The sequence below is a fragment of the Euleptes europaea genome, chromosome 1 (assembly GCF_029931775.1).
Source record: "Euleptes europaea isolate rEulEur1 chromosome 1, rEulEur1.hap1, whole genome shotgun sequence".
Taxonomy (NCBI): Eukaryota; Metazoa; Chordata; class Lepidosauria; order Squamata; family Sphaerodactylidae; genus Euleptes; species Euleptes europaea.
In genome coordinates, this window is record NC_079312.1 from 78,655,947 (window position 1) to 78,666,899 (window position 10,953).

Genomic DNA, 10,953 nt, shown 5'->3' on the forward strand with positions numbered 1-10,953 from the left:
ATTGAAAATACACAAAGCAGTTTTTGGGTAGAGCATCTAATTCATTTTTCACTGCACTGTTCGCGTGCCCACCAATTTCACTGTTCTACAACGGCTTCTTCTTTGAGCCGAACCATTTGCCCTGAGCTAGGATATCCTGCGCTTCGTGCCTGCCCCCAAAAGCTGCCTGTCCGATCTTGGAAATTTCCAAGGAGCGCTGCTTCCGTTGCTGAAATGCTGTTTTCCTTCCGGAAGGTCTTCCTAATCTTCAATGTAGGTCTAGTTTCCTGTGGTCTAAAACCATTGTGTCTTGTTTCTTGTTATCCGCCTAGGGCAGAATGGTCCCCCCCCCCTTTTGCGATAATGCCTTATCCATCATCAACAGGACCTCGTAAGTGGGGATCGGCGGCACCTGGAATATACCAAGGTGAACTGAGGTTGGTGGGGGGGGGGGGAGGAAAGAAAGTTGAGGAGGGTCGTGTCGATGCACCTCTGAATCCAACTTTTGGCAACTCTTGCTCTCTTCCCAGGGAGAGCTCCGCCTCTCCGCTCGGGAACAGCCTGGTGGCAGGCAGGCAGGCTGGCTGCTTGAGTTCTGGAACGACTTGCGCTGACTTCCCATTTGTACGCTGCGGTTGAAAAAGATGGGGAGGAAGGGGGGGATTTGCGACCGGATTGGCATTACTGCTACTTGGCTGGGTAAACAGCAACACCGTTTCCATCCTACTTTACAGATGAGGAAGGGTGTTTATACGGGGGGCGGGGGAGGGGGTAGCACGATGTTTTCCCTGACAAATGTTTCAAATTAAAACTCTTCCCAGCAAAAAAAGTCCACCCGCCATGTCTTTTTTTCCATTAACGACAGCCTGGAAGGTCCTACTTTGGGTTGCAAGATGCCACTTTTTAAAAGATCGATGCAAGAATCTGCCCCGCCTAAAAAAGGACAGCATGGAAGAGGCCTCCGTCTCCCTCCGGTTTGTAGAGTGCCAATCATTGCGGGGAAATGGCACATTGAACTACAGCCATGTGTCAGGAAGACCCGAAACCTCTTCTCCGTTGCAAAAGCACCTTCACGAAGGGGCGCTTTGCTGCCAAAAAGGGGGAACGGGTGGAGTAAACTATGCCTTCTTGTCCTCCTGACAGTTGTCCTTCTTCAGCTACTTGTTCTTCTTCCAGTCCCACGACCTGATGTTTACCTCACATTTGAAGCTTAAAAACAACAACACTTAAAGCACAAAAGTCTCCAGTGATATAGGTTAAAAGCATGAAAATTGATCTTTTGCTCCCCGAAAAAATGGCTTCCCTTCACCTCTGTGACTTGGTAAGGCCTCCGTGACCTGGTAAGGCTTATTCAAAGTGTGAAACGCTAAACCACACAACATGGCATTGTTTGGCCATGGTGAAAGTAGATCGGATGCCATGGGCGTATGGTCTGATGCCAAGTTTCAAGGGCTCAGGATAAAAACCTGCCCCTCAGTCTTTCCCAGTAAGCGCTCTGAAACATTTGAAGTCACCTTGCCCAAGAGTAAGCACAGGTCAATTCTCAAGCCGTGGAGGTTTTGGAGCCCCCTCCTTAGGGGAAGGGCCCATCTCTGCCTGAGGCCTTAGAGAGCTGCTGCCAGTCGGTCTAGACTCTAGACCAATATTGAGATGGATGGAGAGCCAGCATGGTGCAGTGGTTAAGAGCGGTGGTTTGGAGCGGTGGACTCTGATCTGGAGAACCTGGTTTGATTTCCCACTCCTCCACATGAGCGGCGGACGCTAATCTGGTAAACTGGATTTGTTTCCCCACTCCTACACATGAAGCCAGCTGGGTGACCTTGGGCTAGTCACACTCTCTCAGTCCCACCTACCTCACAGGGTGTCTGTTGTGGGAAAGGGAAGGTGATTGTAAGCTGGTTTGATTCTTCCTTAAGTGGTAGAGAAAGTCGGCATATAAAAACCAACTCTTCTTCTTCCTTAATGTGGTAATATCATAACCACATTTCACTACATGTCAATGTCACTAAGGGCAAACAAAGTAAATTTAAACACAGAGGGGATGATGGTTCCAGTCACACTATCTGAACCTCACCTACCTCACCGGGTGTCTGTTGTGGGGAGGGGAAGGGAAGGTGGTTGTAACCAGTTTGATTCTTCCTTAAGTGGTAGAGAAAGTCAGCATATAAAAAACAATCTTCTTCTTCTAAACCAGGCTCTGGCATTGGAGAAAGCATTGTGGCTCAGTGGTAAAGCATATGCTTTGAGGGCCCCAGATTCAATCTTGATCTCTCAACATGCATCTGACAAAGTGGACTCTGGTCCATAAAATATGTGCTGGAACAAAAAAAGTCTTAATATCTAAAGGTGCCAGAGAGCTTCTGTTTATTTTTGCTGCAGCAGACTAATATGGGTTGTTACCACACTTTGTATTCCCAGCAATGTATTAAGAGTTTGAAAATGTTGTAAAAAACATTTTTGGATACCACGGCTTACAAATGGTTGGAACACATCTTCACAGCTAAAGGGGCCCAACAAAGTGCGAACAGTATTTTTTATAACATTTTCAAACTCTTAATACATCGGTAGGAATACTAGTGCGGTAACAGCCATGGTTAAACTTCAGGAATTATTTCCAAATGCAACAGCTCAGAGTGCTTGGGAGAGCTACTGCCGGTCAGGTGAGATGGACCCGTCAGGAGACGTTAGGTCCACTTCATTCCTTTGGACTGTGCCCATTGATAGATTTCCTGCTACTTGTTCATTCTGCTAGCGGCTGCTCTCCTCTTACAACCTGAGACCTGAACTGGGAGCCTCCTGAGGACAGCAGCCACACAGCTCTTCTCTATACTTCTTGCTTTAAATGGGCCAATCCTGAGGCTATTGACTGTGTCCCAGTGACATTTTCTGCACTCACTTCCAGGAGACTGCTGAGTGCAGTTTGTTATCTTGGGAACAGTTGCTATAGAAACAGGCGGAGGTGGGAAGATTTTTTTTTCCCCAGCAGGAAAGGGGGCATTTTAGGCTAAAATCCCTTGGATAATCTCTACCGTGAAGCTTGGAGACTTGACGCCACAGTCCAGCCTTGGACCTTTGCTCTCCTGGTGATGCACGATGCATTCATGGCAGCAGTGGAAAGGCTGGGAAATAAGGAGAGCAAAAGGGAGATCTGCCTGTAGTGGTTGGGGCATATAGCATCTTTGGGACTCCGCCCTACTCATTGCTGTTCCCCAGAAATTCCCAAGAGAGCCGTCGTCTCATACCTGCCTTGCCTTCAATGCATAACTCATGATGAAATCCACTGCGGAAGTTGCCTTGTACTAATTCAGACCATTTGGCCCAGTATTGTCAAGTGTAATTGGCAAGAGCCCTCTAAAGGTCTCCATCATGGATCTTTTAGACCTAAGATCATTTCGGCTAGACGAAGAAGAAGAGTTGGTTTTATATGCCGACTTTCTCTACCACTTAAGGGAGAATCAAACCAGCTTACAATCACCTTTCCCTTCCCCTCCCCACAACAGACACCCTGTGAGGTAGGTGGGGCAGAGAGAGCTCTAACAGAGCTGTATCTTGCCCCAGGTCACCCAGCTGGCTTCATGTGTAGGAGTGGGGAAACAAATCCAGTTCACCAGAATAGGCTCTGCCGCTCATGTGGAGGAGTGAGGAATCAAACCCGGTTCTCCAGATCAAACTCCACCGCTCCAAACCACCGCTCTTAACCACTACATCACACTGGCTAGCATTTTCAGGAACTAAGCCAAGGACCTTGTGCATTCAAACATATATTTAACTGAACTCTACTATCCATGCCTAGTTGTTACAGAGTGTAACACTATCTGATTTTTACAGTTTTATCTAAGTCTTCCTTTAAGGAGCTTAGGGTAGCATACATTGTTCCCTCCCTTGCATGTTATCTTCACAACAACTTTGTGTGGTAGGTTAGGCTGAGAAAGAGTGTGACTGGCTCAAGGTCACTTCATCAGCTTCATAGGAGTGTTGTGATTTGAATCCAAGTCTCTCCAGTCCTAGTTTACCACAATAATCACTACAACATACAGGCCGTCCTAAGGACTTACTCTGCCAACGGCTACTCCTGCATTATGTCACTGTCCCTTGTGTTGCCATTCATTCAGGGTGCCCCATGCAGATATACTTTTCCTGTCTAAAAATATTCACTATGGAAAATAAAAGCATGTTTGAGTTTATCTGCCCATCAGTCCTGCACAGAGCTAATTCCCCCCCCCCCCAGCAAGATGCCTGACAACAGTAAATGTTCAAAGTCTAGGCAGGCAAAGGGGCTGAATGAAGCTGAAAAGGAAGGCACAGATTTCATTCAAGGGTTCAGTACAAATGTGCAACCTGCAGTCATATATTTGTGCATGTTTTAGCCTCCTTTCTCCCAACAGGGGACTCCAACTGAGATACTGTGTTAATCTAAAACAATAACACATACACCTTGTACAACAATAAAGATCAACTCCAGGAACCCAGCACACAAACCAATCCATTAAAGGGCTTATTCCTTATATGAAAGGTTGTCTAAACAGGTTGCCTTTGAAGAATTAACAAAGCAGGAAAGCCTGTAGTGTCTTGGTTAAACTGACAAACTAAGGTTGGGGTATGTATCTGAGAAGCCAATGTTAACCAACTGTGAAATGTTGCTTTAAGTAGGATCCCACTATGTGATTTTGGCATCGTTTAACATATAATTTTAAGGATTATGCTTTTGTTTCAGCTCTGTTGAGATCTCTGCTTGGTTCCAGATTCCTGCAATCCAAATCCAATTGCATTGTTTATTGAATGCCCCATCCTGTTGATAGTATTTGATTTATACTATGGAATCCGCCTTGAGTCTCAGAGACAAATTAAGACTATGAATAACACAAATACATATACAGTGCAGTCCTAAGTAAAGTTACACCCTTCTAAGTCCATCAAAGTAACTGGGCTTATAAAGGTGTAACTCTACTTAGGACAGCACTGTCTAACGTCACCCTCTAACTGGGAAATTGCCCTACAAATCTGAAGTTCTCACACTGTATTGGAGAGTGAATTGTGAAGACAAATATTGAAGTCAGAAACCAAATGTTAAAATTGGACATTTGGACAGATTTCAAAACGTTCCAAAGCATTATTTCTGTCTTACTCTGAGTCCACAGACTTCTGTTCTGTGTCTTGAACTGCTTCACCTAAAGCTACTTCAAAACCACACCTGCCCTGGCTCTATTTCAACTTTGCCTTTGCTCTCCACATATCCCTGCAGTAACCTGACGTTCTGCTTTCCCGGGATGAGCCGTGGGAGGCTCCTCAGCAGGGGTGAACGATGCTCTCAGCTGTTGCTAGGAAACAGCTCCTCACCCAGCACAGCACGTGGCGGATGGCTGCAGGTTTTTTTTTTTTTAATATTCCCTCCTTTCTCTCAGTTCTAGTCTTGGCCTGTGCTGCTGAGAGACTTCAGCAGCAAACCCAGTATTTTTTTTTTTTTAAACTTTTTACTTGGAGAAGGTTGGAGTCACAAGCTCCCAGTTCAGAAGTGCCAAGGCTCATTCCTTTTCTTTCAAAACAAATTGTAGATATTCTGCTCCTTGGAATCTACCCATCCAGTTACGCTCTTGTCTTGGATTACTGGCTGAAGTTCAGTTAGCACTGCCTGCCCTGATAGCTTTAGAACTCACCTGGCAGTGAACTACGAGTTAGAGGACAGTGGAAGCTAATCGTTTTGGCAAAGGTGCCCTATGAGAGCTCTAAGAATGTGCTACTCTAATGCACACTGCAGTGCAAGCATAGGTCCCTGTGTTGTGGCTTTAACCTCTACTGAGCTGGGGATCAGGTAGTCGTGCAGTGCAGAACTTGCTGGCAGGATCAGCGAGCCCAATTTGATACCATAAAAAGGCCCTGCACAGCTTCCTTGTTCAGGTATGCCATTAACCCTAACTATCCACGCCCCACACGCAGCTCGCCTGCCAAAGAACACAGAATACGAATGCTGCCGGGTTCCTGGGAGGTGAATGCCCCTGTTTCATGCAGCAGGCAGCAGAAGTTATTGTTGCTGGGAACAAATGGTAAAGAGCTGGAGGGGACAGATGCCCCCTTTTGTAGGATGTATTAGTAAAACCAGAAAAACACAATGGAAGGGCTGAGCACTGAGAAGTATTTTTGCTGAAGAATAGGCATCCAGAAGTCAGAATGCAGTGTTCCATGTGTGATGCTGAGTAAGCCCCAGTTCCTTCCCACACAAAGGAAGTGCTATTCTGGGTCACATTCAGCAGGGGGCAATGGCCATAGCACCACTAAGCTGACTCATGGCAAATAACCCTTTGCTGCAACCCTTGGTGCATCTTGACATTCCCAGGCAATTCATTCATGGGAAAGAGCATTCAATCTTTCATGGCAAAGGCGAGAGATAGCTACTCCCTATTAATACAGCCAACCCATGGCACATTACATTACATACCTCCGTCCCACAGGGCTGCTGCCGTTCAACTTTTCCCTCTTGGTTGCATTCTTCATCAAAGTGCTCGATTTCTTGGCTCTGAGGCAGACATCCTATTTCAAAACTCCCTGGTTCCAGAGCTCCAATCAACATCTCATTTTTAACATGTTGCTTTGGCTCTTCCTCTGGGTGGGGGGGGAGGGGCCTATCAGTATCTGCATTTTGTTTCGTTAGCAGTAGCAAATGAGAAATAATATGGACATGCCACATGACAGTAGTATGGGCCAATGCCTTGGAAAACACACTCATCAAGCATGGAGAGCTGAAGCAAGCTGGAATAACTTGCGCAGGTGTAGCTGACACCTGTGGCTGGTTCAGCCACAGTACAGAAGGCTCCCAAACTGAGGAGCCTGATGTCACAGCAAAGGAAGTCTCGAGACTGAACTGGCCCTGAGGTGGCCACCCATATGCCTGATGCTGGCTTCTTCTTTCTGGCCTTCATGCTAGAACTCAGAGCCCCCTTTTTTAAAGGAGACTATCAATGTGCATGTGTGTGTTATGCGCCATCAAGTTGCTTCCCACTTATGGCAACCCAATGATGTGTATGAAGGATGATTGATCATGAAGCGGTAACTTACCATCAATCACAACAACACACTGATGGCCTCCTTGGAAACAGGAACCCTGAGTTCATGTCACTATTTGGTAAGCCAGTTGTCAATATTGTCCTGTAAAGTGGCGACACTTTTAACACACTTGGTCAGAAATCTGGGAAAGCAGGAGAGTGCATAGGCGATGCCGCCAGGCAATGGGGCCAAGTGCCCCCACACATGTATCTTGCTTTTGGTTCCCTCACCATTGCTCCCCCCCCTCTATGCTTACTCGCAGGAAGGGCACCTTTCACATACTCCTTGTGCTTTTCTTCATTGTTGACAGTCAATATTACAAAGCATCCAGTTCTGTTTGTTGAAGACTGAACTAGGCTGGGGAAGAAAACTTTAGATCAGTAAGGTAGCTGGTGGTTTTCCTTGCAGGCCCTGGCAGACAGCTGTCCCTGTAACCTCCTTCCCCTTCCTTGTCAGAAGGATCTATAGCACCCGCTCCTCATAATTTGTTTTTACCTCCCACCTCCTCCCCCTTTGCAAGCCTTCAGATGCAAACAGGAGGCTTCCATCTCAGCCTACACACTTGCAACAACTACCCATCCAGCCGGTGAGTGTCTGGGAGGCTGGGATTCAGGAGGAAGGGGTGGAATAGCTGAGGCATTCAGGGGAACGGTGGGGGAATCCTTTTGTGAATGTATCGATTGGTTACACAGGCTTATTGGACTGTTCATTGTATTTATTGTATTTGGAGATGTTGGTTTTTATTTGGAATTTTCTTGTTAACTGCTTGAGCAATTTTGGAAAGGTGGAATAGAAATATTCAGATAAACAAATACAGATGGAAATTTTGGCCGCAAGAGCTTCTCATGGAATTTGCAGCAGAATGATGGCTCTGAGCGTGTTCTAGGTGCTAAATGCATCTTCAGTGGTAATAACAAATGACGGATGTGTAAATCTTAATCAAAAGATTTTATTTTGCAGCACATGGATTCTGTAGATTTAATAACGGATAAGTATTTTTCTTTTTCATATATGTATATTTCACTTGTGAGACACACAGTAGTACAATCCTAAGCAGTTCCCCCTTTGAAGTCCATTGGCTTAGACGGGTGCCACTCTGCTTAGGATTCCACTGTAAAGATGTTTTGGTGCCAAAACTTGAGCCAAACCTGAACTCAAAAACTTGTTCAGTGATCTACAACCTAAATTAGCTTGGTAGCCTTGCACCTGAGCAGAAACTGAACAAAACAAAAAGCAGCAGCTGGTTTAACATAAGTGGGTCAACCGTTGGGTACACCATCTCTTCTTTTCTCCCTCTCTCTGCAGGGTGGGACCCTTTTTCAGGTCTTTTTTTTCCACTTCCAGTCTGCCTTACTTCTGCCTTCTCCCTCAAAGGCCAAAACGACCTTGGAAAGGGCCCTGCTCCCTCCCCCAGCCTTTTACTGCCAGAAAGCAAGGCTTGAAGGCTGGCAATACTGTGCAGTTGCCTACCAACAGCCCGTGAGGGCTTTCGTTTCTGAAAGCTACAGGTGCTGCTTCTATTAATTGGGGTTTTTAATCCCCAAATGTATTTTTTTAAGATTTCAAATGTTTTTGCGACTCTGACCGGGGAGGGGGGGTTTAGATTTGTATAAAACATCTGTCTTATCTGTACAGTCTCCATCTTTAACTATCCACAGATTTGGCCATGTTGAGGATTAGATATATTGACAATCAGGGATTTGCAAGGAACTTATGGGAGTGGCCATCCCATCCCTCATGCCTTTGCTTCCTCCCCTCTCCCCCCACCCCTTCTCTCAGTTTCTTTCTCCCTCACCCACCCCTTCTCTTACTCTCTTTCTCTGTCTTTCTCCTTCTCCCCATGCCTGCTGTCACCCCTTCTCTCTCTTTCTCCCTTCCTATCACCCTCTCTTTATGGCTCCCCACCCCCACCCCCCGTCACTTACATGGATCCTGCCTGCTGGCACCACCACTGCTCCCCCCCTCTCATGTGGCTGCAGCAGGGGTGGGATATGGCAGGTACCATGGTGGGAGATGGGGGCAGCAACTCTTCCGGCAGCACGGCAGGCGGTTGTTCCTCCTCCCTGCCACACCACCAGCTCCTTCTCCCCTGCATGCAGTGTTGCTGCCTCAGAGCCTGGTGAGGAGCGGCAGTGGTGGGGGGCTCATCCTTCCTCCGCTGGCTGCTCCACCCACTGCACTGCTGTCTCAGCCTCAGAGGCTGCTGAAGAGAGGAAGAACTGGGGTAGCTTGTGGTGGTTCCTTCCCTCCCCCCAACCCACAGAGCTGCCACTTCACTGCCTCGGAGGCAGTGATCACTGATGCCGGCAGTGGTCCCTTCTCCCTCGCCTGCAGCACCACCACGCCAAGCTCCCCTGCCCTCAGTTACTGCCTCACCACCTCAGAGGCTGTTGAGGAGAAGTGGGCCTGGCGGTTCTGCACAAGCACAGAAAGGTTTGTTGGGGGGGTATTAAACCCCTCTGCATCCATTTTAGGGAAGTTTTTAGATTTTTTTGCAAACCTGGAGGGAGGTCCCCCAAGTTTGCAGGAAAATATTCCTTCCCTCTGCCAGGCTTCAGTTTGAGGATTCAGAAGGGGCCAGGCGAAGAATTAAATACCTTGATTTTGACTAAAAATATCACAAGACTTGGGAGCTTCAGCTATAGGCCAGAAGCCCCCTCAGCTCAGTGATGAGCTCACTGAACAGCTTTAGGAGACCACTGTCTCGCAGTCCTTTTGTCTGTTGTAAAGGCATAATGCTAGCCCATCTTACAAAGTTCCTGTAAAGCAGAGGTGTCAAACTCAATTGTTATGAGGGCCGGATATGACACAAATGTCACTTGGCCAGGCCCTGCCTCGCCAGCCCAGATTGGGAGTGGGAGAAGGGGTGGCTACCTCAGCTGGCTCGTGGGCTGGATAAGAGTTCTCAAGGGGCTGGACGTGGCCCTCGGGCCTAATGTTTGACACCCCTGCTGTAAAGTTTACTGAGGTTGTATACAATGCGTTTTCAGCTCTCACGAGGAAAAGCACTTACAGTTATTATTATCACCATTAGACATACATGAAAATGTGTGTTTGTGTGAAAGTGCCCCCAAGTCACAATCAACTTATGGTAACCCCATAGGGTTTTCAAGGCAAGAGACCATTCAGAGGTGGTTTGCCATTGCCTGCCTCTATGACCCTGATATTCCTCAGTGGTCTCCCATGCAAATACTAACCAGGGCCAAGCCTGCTCAGCTTCCAAGATCTGACAAGATTGGGCTAGCCTGAACCATCCAGGTCAGGGCATGCATAACAATAGAGAGGGTTAAATAGCTTACCCAATGACATTTCTAACTCTCATTGATTCATGCTTCACTTGAAGAATGAGGGTTGTTTTAATATAATTCTTGTTTAAGCTTGTGAATAGGGTGAAACCATTCTAAAATTCAGAATGAAGGCTGCTAACAGTTTTGCAGTTATCTGGACCGATTCTTTGTCTCAGTTTGCGGTCTCAGAACTTATGTTTAGGATGGGATCGCTGATATGAAATTCATGGGTCCTTGCTTTCAGAATATTGTGCGGAACCAAGGCCCTCTCTGAAACGCACTTTGCCCTTTCTCAGTCCCTGTCCATACTTGTGCTATTGGTTGCAGAGTGGCAAAATTTGCTTCCCCACTGAGGTGACTGAACAACCCAGAGGCGAGCTTCCTCACCCTGTAGTCACCTGGCCTGCCTGTGCTGTAGAATGTATGATAAAACAGTTGTGCAGATATATTCTAATGGGCTTACGAAGTGGCTTCCATCGGCATTCACTGTTTGTCTCTATTTCTTCCATTTTTTAAGAGCATGAACCTTTCAGACTCAGTCCTGATACCTTCACACACACCCCACAAACACGCAGAATGGTGAGGTGACAGGGTTATCTCTCCATTTCAATTCCCCTGACGGGGCTCCCCAGTTCCATTCCCCAAGGCT